The sequence below is a fragment of the Lynx canadensis genome, chromosome X (genome assembly GCF_007474595.2).
Source record: "Lynx canadensis isolate LIC74 chromosome X, mLynCan4.pri.v2, whole genome shotgun sequence".
NCBI lineage: Eukaryota > Metazoa > Chordata > Mammalia > Carnivora > Felidae > Lynx > Lynx canadensis.
Genome location: NC_044321.2, coordinates 24,672,177 through 24,680,887, shown reverse-complemented (window position 1 = coordinate 24,680,887; position 8,711 = coordinate 24,672,177).

The window sequence follows — 8,711 nt, the reverse complement described above, 5'->3', positions numbered from 1 at the left end:
AATGTTTTCCCACATAACGAAGGGCTGAGAAAGACAGACAGGAATTTGAACAATGGTTTTAAAGGATTAAGTTGTTCTCTGCTTCTCTGTTTCTTAAGGTGTACTCTAACATTTACTGGTCATTTCTTAAGTCGTAATCTTCTGCATATAATTGTTTTGTACAAATAAAAGCACAAAGTATTTTTAAAGTGTCAAAAATATTTGCCCATGGAAAGACATCTCTGAATCAGTTACTGCAGACCTGAAATTTGACCATAGTGTCTAATCATTAGTTGTGAAACTAACATGTGTGGAATCAAAAATGTAAGGGTTGGATTGTGGAGGGAACATTTTACAGTTTGTTAAGGCTTAAATATGCTCTGACAGTTTATTTCTAATCTTAAAGCCTTCCAATTTTCTCCTATATTTTAATGTTTTCTCAGTCTTTACCATGATGCCTGAAGCAAAGCATGTGGCCCCTCTGTTACATCTGATCTTTCTTACACATACTATGCTTATGGCTACTGGCACAAAATGTGAGATTTGTTTGGATTAGGTTTTCTTTTGAGAAGAGCTCTGGAGGACCTATTGATTTAACTGTGCTTGAAATCAGCCCTTCTGACAAGATTACAGAGAGACCATTGAGCAAATGATAAGACTAAAAATGCCAGTTTACTGCCTTTTGATTTGAAGTTCTGTTTTCTAAAAATTTAACTGGTACACTGAACTTCATCTACAGTCTTATGTTAACTATAAATTCAAAATAATTATCTCTGTCTTTTTTGTTGAAAAGTAATTAACAGAATTTTGCCATTTCTGTTTTCCTAGCCTAAGATTCTTGAAAGACTAGAGTTGGAAAGTCCTCGGTATATGGAATTCTAATCCAATATTTCTCTGCCTGAGCTACCCTTGGGTGTGAGGACTTTTGAACTTCACAATTAGATTCCAAGGTCTCCTTCCTGACCTCTGCTTGAGGAAGAAGAGGGACACAGCAAAGCAAAAATAAATACGTGTCCCTGAAAGGAAAATGAGGCCCAGAACGTGGGTTCGAGGTCACATAAATTACAAATAATTTTCTCAAGAAAGCTTATCCATCTTATCCTTTTGTTTATTTTCCCCATAACAATCTCAACTTTTTAAAATTTGATTTAAATCCACCTTAGTTAACATATAGTGTAATAATGATTTCAGGAGGAGAATTGAGTGATTCATCACTTACATACAACACCTAGTGCTCATCCCAGCAAGTGCCCTCCTTAATGCCCATCATCCATTGTGCCTATCTTCCCACCCAACACCCCTCCAGCAATCCTCAGTTTGTTCTCTGTATTTAAGAGCCTCTTACGGTTTGGCTCTCTCTCTGTTTTTATCTTATTTTTCCTTCGCTTCCCCTATGTTCATCTGCTTTGTTTCTTACATTCACATATGAGTGAAATCATAAGATATTTATCTTTCTCTGGCTAACTTCTTTCACTTAGCATAATACAATCTCGATTTGTAATCATCTATTTCCAGTTATTTTGCTGCCTCCTCTGTTAACAGGCATTCTTCTTACAGTATATAAAATGAAGGAGTTAGCTCTATGCTGTTTGAATTATTAGAAGCATATTTTTTTAACTGAGGTAAAAGGAATACAACATGGAATTAACCATTAACCATTTGAAAGTGTACAATTAAGTGTCATTCAGTACATTCATCGTGCTGTGCAACCATCATCTCTACCTAGTTCTAAGACATTTTCATCATCCCCAAAAGAAACCCATAACTATTACCAAGTACTCCCTATTCCCCCATTCCCAAAGCCCCCAGCAACCATCAATCTGCTTTCTGTCTTCATGGATTTGCTTATTAGGAATATTTCATATAAATGGAATCATATAATGTGTGGATTTTTGCTGCCTGGCTTCTTTCACTCAGCATAAAGTATTCAAGGTTCACCCACGCTGTAGTATGCATCTACCTGTACGCCATTCCATTTTTTGGCTAAGAGCCGACCGTACAGATATACCAATGTAGTTCATTTGTACACGAGCAGATGGACATCTGAATTTGTTTCCACATTTTGGCTATGGAGAGTAATGCTCCTATGAATGTGCATGTACAAGTATTTGTTTGAGTCTGTTTTTTTAATACTTTTGGGACTATACCTTGGGGTAGACATGTTGGGTCATGTGGTTATTCTACATCTCAGTTTTGGACAAATCAAGCACTTCTTTTTTTTAAGCTCTTCTACCCCTTCTGAATACGAGTTTCTGCTGCCAAATGGAGACAAAAGCATTAGAGAAACATGGTCACTGACTATTGTGGCTCAAAACTTAAAAGGCCCAATGACTTTTTATGTGCCTAGCACTGTGCCAGGCACTGGGGAGGCGTTGTCAGTAAATATTTGTGAAATGAATGAATAAACTCTTGGCCAAGGGCTATCAAGTTCTGATTACATTTCTTCTTTGATTCATCTCTTTAAACAACTCTCATGTATACCCCACCAAACTAGTTTTTACGCCCTTTTGTTTTATACTTCTTTGAAATGGCATGCACTTCTGGATAGTGGATGGGGCAAGAAAACGTGTCTTCTAGGCCCGGCAGAAACTTGTAAAGATTTCCTGGTACTGAATAGCTATCTGCCATCACCTGGTTATCTCATTCTCTGACCCTGTATGCAACAGACTAGTTGGCCTTCTCGATTAGAAAGATAAGAAAAAGGGAGAATCAAAGTGTGAGCCATGCTTGGGTCAGTTATAAACCACTTTTGTTTTTCTCCCCAAGGATCACATAGGCAGCTTTTAATACAGTGAGTCTAGCAGTTCTTATACTGTTAGAAATCTTGTACAGAAGTGACCTAGGATCCAGATGCTTAGCTAATCTTGTACCCCATCTCCTCATTTTATAATCTAAATTCCAGGGAAAGTTGTAACAGAGTAAAACAAAATCTATATTCATCTTTAAGACAGAAAGCTACCAAGGTTCGCTGAAATTTTACCCATTCACAAATAGGTTTTTCAGAGTTAGATTAATAACATTTAAACATATGAAAACAAGGTTTTTTTCCCCTTGTTGTATAGAAACCATATATGGACTATGTCAGGAAACAGCCCCCATAATCAGTGGGGGGTTTTTTCTGCTAATACTTCTTTAAATATTTTCTTTTTTTTTTTCTTTTTTTTTTGTGGCTATTTATTTATTTATTTATTTATTTTTTTGTATATATGAAATTTATTGACAAATTAGTTTCCATACAACACCCAGTGCTCATCCCAAAAGGTGCCCTCCTCAATACTCATCACCCACCCTCCCCTCCCTCCCACCCCCCATCAACCCTCAGTTTGTTCTCAGTTTTTAACAGTCTCTTATGCTTTGGCTCTCTCCCACTATAACGTCCTTTTTTTTTTTTTTTTCCTTCCCCTCCCCCATGGGTTCCTGTTAAGTTTCTCAGGATCCACATAAGAGTGAAACCATATGGTATCTGTCTTTCTCTGTATGGCTTATTTCACTTAGCATCACACTCTCCAGTTCCATCCACGTTGCTACAAAAGGCCATATTTCATTTTTTCTCATTGCCACGTAGTATTCCATTGTGTATATAAACCACAATTTCTTTATCCATTCATCAGTTAATGGACATTTAGGCTCTTTCCATCATTTGGCTATTGTTGAGAGTGCTGCTATGAACATTGGGGTACAAGTGCCCCTATGCATCAGTACTCCTGTATCCCTTGGGTAAATTCCTAGCAGTGCTATTGCTGGGTCATAGGGTAGGTCTATTTTTAATTTTCTGAGGAACCTCCACACTGCTTTCCAGAGCGGCTGCACCAGTTTGCATTCCCACCAACAGTGCAAGAGGGTTCCCGTTTCTCCACATCCTCTCCAGCATCTATAGTCTCCTGATTTGTTCATTTTGGCCACTCTGACTGGCGTGAGGTGATACCTGAGTGTGGTTTTGATTTGTATTTCCCTGATAAGGAGCGACGCTGAACATCTTTTCATGTGCCTGTTGGCCATCTGGATGTCTTCTTTAGAGAAGTGTCTATTCATGTTTTCTGCCCATTTCTTCCCTGGGTTATTTGTTTTTCGGGTGTGGAGTTTGGTGAGCTCTTTATAGATTTTAGATACTAGCCCTTTGTCCGATATGTCATTTGCAAATATCTTTTCCCATTCCGTTGGTTGCCTTTTAGTTTTGTTGGTTGTTTCCTTTGCTGTGCAGAAGCTTTTTATCTTCATAAGGTCCCAGTAATTCACTTTTGCTTTTAATTCCCTTGCCTTTGGGGATGTGTCGAGTAAGAGATTGCTACAGCTGAGGTCAGAGAGGTCTTTTCCTGCTTTCTCCTCTAAGGTTTTGATGGTTTCCTGTCTCACATTTAGGTCCTTTATCCATTTTGAGTTTATTTTTGTAAATGGTGTGAGAAAGTGGTCTAGTTTCAACCTTCTGCCTGTTGCTGTCCAGTTCTCCCAGCACCATTTGTTAAAGAGGCTGTCTTTTTTCCATTGGATGTTCTTTCCTGCTTTGTCAAAGATGAGTTGGCCATACGTTTGTGGGTCTAGTTCTGGGGTTTCTATTCTATTCCATTGGTCTGTGTGTCTGTTTTTGTGCCAATACCATGCTGTCTTGATGATGACAGCTTTGTAGGAGAGGCTAAAGTCTGGGATTGTGATGCCTCCTGCTTTGGTCTTCTTCTTCAAAATTCCTTTGGCTATTCGGGGCCTTTTGTGGTTCCATATGAATTTTAGGATTGCTTGTTATAGTTTCGAGAAGAATGCTGGTGCAATTTTGATTGGGATTGCATTGAATGTGTAGATAGCTTTGGGTAGTATTGACATTTTGACAATATTTATTTTTCCAATCCATGAGCAGGGAATGTCTTTCCATTTCTTTAAATCTTCTTCAATTACCTTCATAAGCTTTCTATAGTTTTCAGCATACAGATCCTTTACATCTTTGGTTAGATTTATTCCTAGGTATTTTATGCTTCTTGGTGCAATTGTGAATGGGATCAGTTTCTTTATTTGTCTTTCTGTTGCTTCATTGTTAGTGTATAAGAATGCAACTGATTTCTGGACATTGATTTTGTATCCTGCAACTTTGCTGAGTTCATGTATCAGTTCTAGCAGACTTTTGGTGGAGTCTATCGGATTTTCCATGTATAATATCATGTCATCTGCAAAAAGCGAAAGTTTGACTTCATCTTTGCCAATTTTGATGCCTTTGATTTCCTTTTGTTGTCTGATTGCTGATGCTAGAACTTCCAGCACTATGTTAAACAACAACGGTGAGAGTGGGCATCCCTGTCGTGTTCCTGATCTCAGGGAAAAAGCTCTCAGTTTTTCCCCGTTGAGGATGATGTTAGCTGTGGGCTTTTCATAAATGGCTTTTATGATCTTTAAGTATGTTCCTTCTATCCCGACTTTCTCAAGGGTTTTTATTAAGAAAGGGTGCTGGATTTTGTCAAAGGCCTTTTCTGCATCGATTGACAGGATCATATGGTTCTTCTCTTTTTTTTTGTTAATGTGATGTATCACGTTGATTGATTTGCGAATGTTGAACCAGCCCTGCATCCCAGGAATGAATCCCACTTGATCATGGTGAATAATTCTTTTTATATGCTGTTGAATTCGATTTGCTAGTATCTTATTGAGAATTTTTGCATCCATATTCACCAGGGATATTGGCCTGTAGTTCTCTTTTTTTACTGGGTCTCTGTCTGGTTTAGGAATCAAAGTAATACTGGCTTCATAGAATGAGTCTGGAAGTTTTCCTTCCCTTTCTATTTCTTGGAATAGCTTGAGAAGGATAGGTATTATCTCTGCTTTAAACGTCTGGTAGAACTCCCCTGGGAAGCCATCTGGTCCTGGACTCTTATTTGTTGGGAGATTTTTGATAACCGATTCAATTTCTTCGCTGGTTATGGGTCTGTTCAAGCTTTCTATTTCCTCCTGATTGAGTTTTGGAAGAGTGTGGGTGTTCAGGAATGTGTCCATTTCTTCCAGGTTGTCCAATTTGTTGGCATATAATTTTTCATAGTATTCCCTGATAATTGTTTGTATCTCTGAGGGATTGGTTGTAATCATTCCATTTTCATTCATGATTTTATCTATTTGGGTCATCTCCCTTTTCTTTTTGAGAAGCCTGGCTAGAGGTTTGTCAATTTTGTTTATTTTTTCAAAAAACCAACTCTTGGTTTCGTTGATCTGCTCTACAGTTTTTTTAGATTCTCTATTGTTTATTTCTGCTCTGATCTTTATTATTTCTCTTCTTCTGCTGGGTTTAGGCTGCCTTTGCTGTTCTGCTTCTATTTCCTTTAGGTGTGCCGTTAGATTTTGTATTTGGGATTTTTCTTGTTTCTTGAGATAGGCCTGGATTGCAATGTATTTTCCTCTCAGGACTGCCTTCGCTGCATCCCAAAGCGTTTGGATTGTTGTATTTTCATTTTCGTTTGTTTCCATATATTTTTTGATTTCTTCTCTAATTGCCTGGTTGACCCACTCATTCGTTAGTAGGGTGTTCTTTAACCTCCATGCTTTTGGAGGTTTTCCAGACTTTTTCCTGTGGTTGATTTCAAGCTTCATAGCATTGTGGTCTGAAAGTATGCATGGTATAATTTCAATTCTTGTAAACTTATGAAGGGCTGTTTTGTGACCCAGTATATGATCTATCTTGGAGAATGTTCCATGTGCACTCGAGAAGAAAGTATATTCTGTTGCTTTGGGATGCAGAGTTCTAAATACATCTGTCAAGTCCATCTGATCCAGTGTCTCATTCAGGGCCCTTGTTTCTTTATTGACCGTGTGTCTAGATGATCTATCCATTTCTGTAAGTGGGGTGTTAAAGTCCCCAGCAATTACCACATTCTTATCAATAAGGTTGCTTATGTTTATGAGTAATTGTTTTATATATTTGGGGGCTCCGGTATTCGGCGCATAGACATTTATAATTGTTAGCTCTTCCTGATGGATAGACCCTGTAACTATTATATAATGTCCTTCTTCATCTCTTGTTACAGCCTTTAATTTAAAGTCTAGTTTGTCTGATATAAGTATGGCTACTCCAGCTTTCTTTTGGCTTCCAGTAGCATGATAAATAGTTCTCCATCCCCTCACTCTGAATCTAAAGGTGTCCTCAGGTCTAAAATGAGTCTCTTGTAGACAGCAAATAGATGGTTCTTGTTTTTTTTTTTTTTATATATGAAATTTATTGACAAATTGGTTTCCAAAATGGGTCTTGTTTTTTTATCCATTCTGATACCCTATGTCTTTTGGTTGGCGCATTTAATCCATTTACATTCAGTGTTATTATAGAAAGATACGGGTTTAGAGTCATTGTGATGTCTGTATGTTTTATGCTTGTAGTGATGTCTCTGGTACTTTGTCTCACAGGGTCCCCCTTAGGATCTCTTGTAGGGCTGGTTTAGTGGTGACAAATTCCTTCAGTTTTTGTTTGTTTGGGAAGACCTTTATCTCTCCTTCTATTCTAAATGACAGACTTGCTGGATAAAGGATTCTCGGCTGCATATTTTTTCTGTCTAGCACACTGAAAATCTCGTGCCAAGTCTTTCTGGCCTGCCAAGTTTCAAAAGAGAGATCAGTCACGAGTCTTATAGGTCTCCCTTTATATGTGAGGGCACGTTTACCCCTTGCTGCTTTCAGAATTTTCTCTTTATCCTTGTATTTTGCCAGTTTCACTATGATATGTCGTGCAGAAGATCGATTCAAGTTACGTCTGAAGGGAGTTCTCTGTGCCTCTTGGATTTCAATGCCTTTTTCCTTCCCCAGTTCAGGGAAGTTCTCAGCTATGATTTCTTCAAGTACCCCTTCAGCACCTTTCCCTCTCTCTTCCTCCTCTGGAATACCAATTATGCGTATATTATTTCTTTTTAGTGTATCACTTAGTTCTCTAATTTTCCCCTCATACTCCTGGATTTTTTTATCTCTCTTTTTCTCAGCTTCCTCTTTTTCCATAACTTTATGTTCTAGTTCACCTATTCTCTCCTCTGCCTCTTCCATCCGAGCCGTGGTGGTTTGCATTTTGTTTTGCATTTCATTTAAAGTGTTTTTCAGCTCCTCGTGACTGTTCTTTAGTCCCTTGATCTCTGTAGCAAGAGATTCTCTGCTGTCCTGTATGCTGTTTTCCAGCCCAGCGATTAATTTTATGACTATTATTCTAAATTCACTTTCTGTTATATTATTTAAATCCTTTTTGATCAGCTCATTAGCTGTTGTTATTTCCTGGAGATTCTTCTGAGGGGAATTCTTCCGCTTGGTCATTTTGGATAGTCCCTGGTGTGGTGAGGACCTGCAGGGCACTTCCCCTGTGCTGTGGTGTATAACTGGAGTTGGTGGGCGGGGCCGCAGTCAGTCCTGATGTCTGCCCCCAGCCCACCGCTGGGGCCACAGTCAGACTGGTGTGTGCCTTCTCTTCCCCTCTCCTAGGGGCGGGATTCACTGTGGGGTGGCGTGGCCCGTCTGGGCTACTTGCACACTGCCAGGCTTGTGATGCTGGGGATCTGGCGTATTAGCTGGGGTGGGAAGGCAAGGTGCACGGCGGCAGGGGGGGCAGGCTTAGCTCGCTTCTCCTTAGGTGATCCACTTCAGGAGGGGCCCTGTGGCAGCCGGAGGGAGTCAGATCCGCTGCCGGAGGTTTGGCTCCGCAGAAGTACAGAGTTGGGTGTTTGCGTGGAGCGAGCAATTTCCCTGGCCGGAACCGGTTCCCTTTGGGATTTTGGCTGGGGGATGGGCGGGGG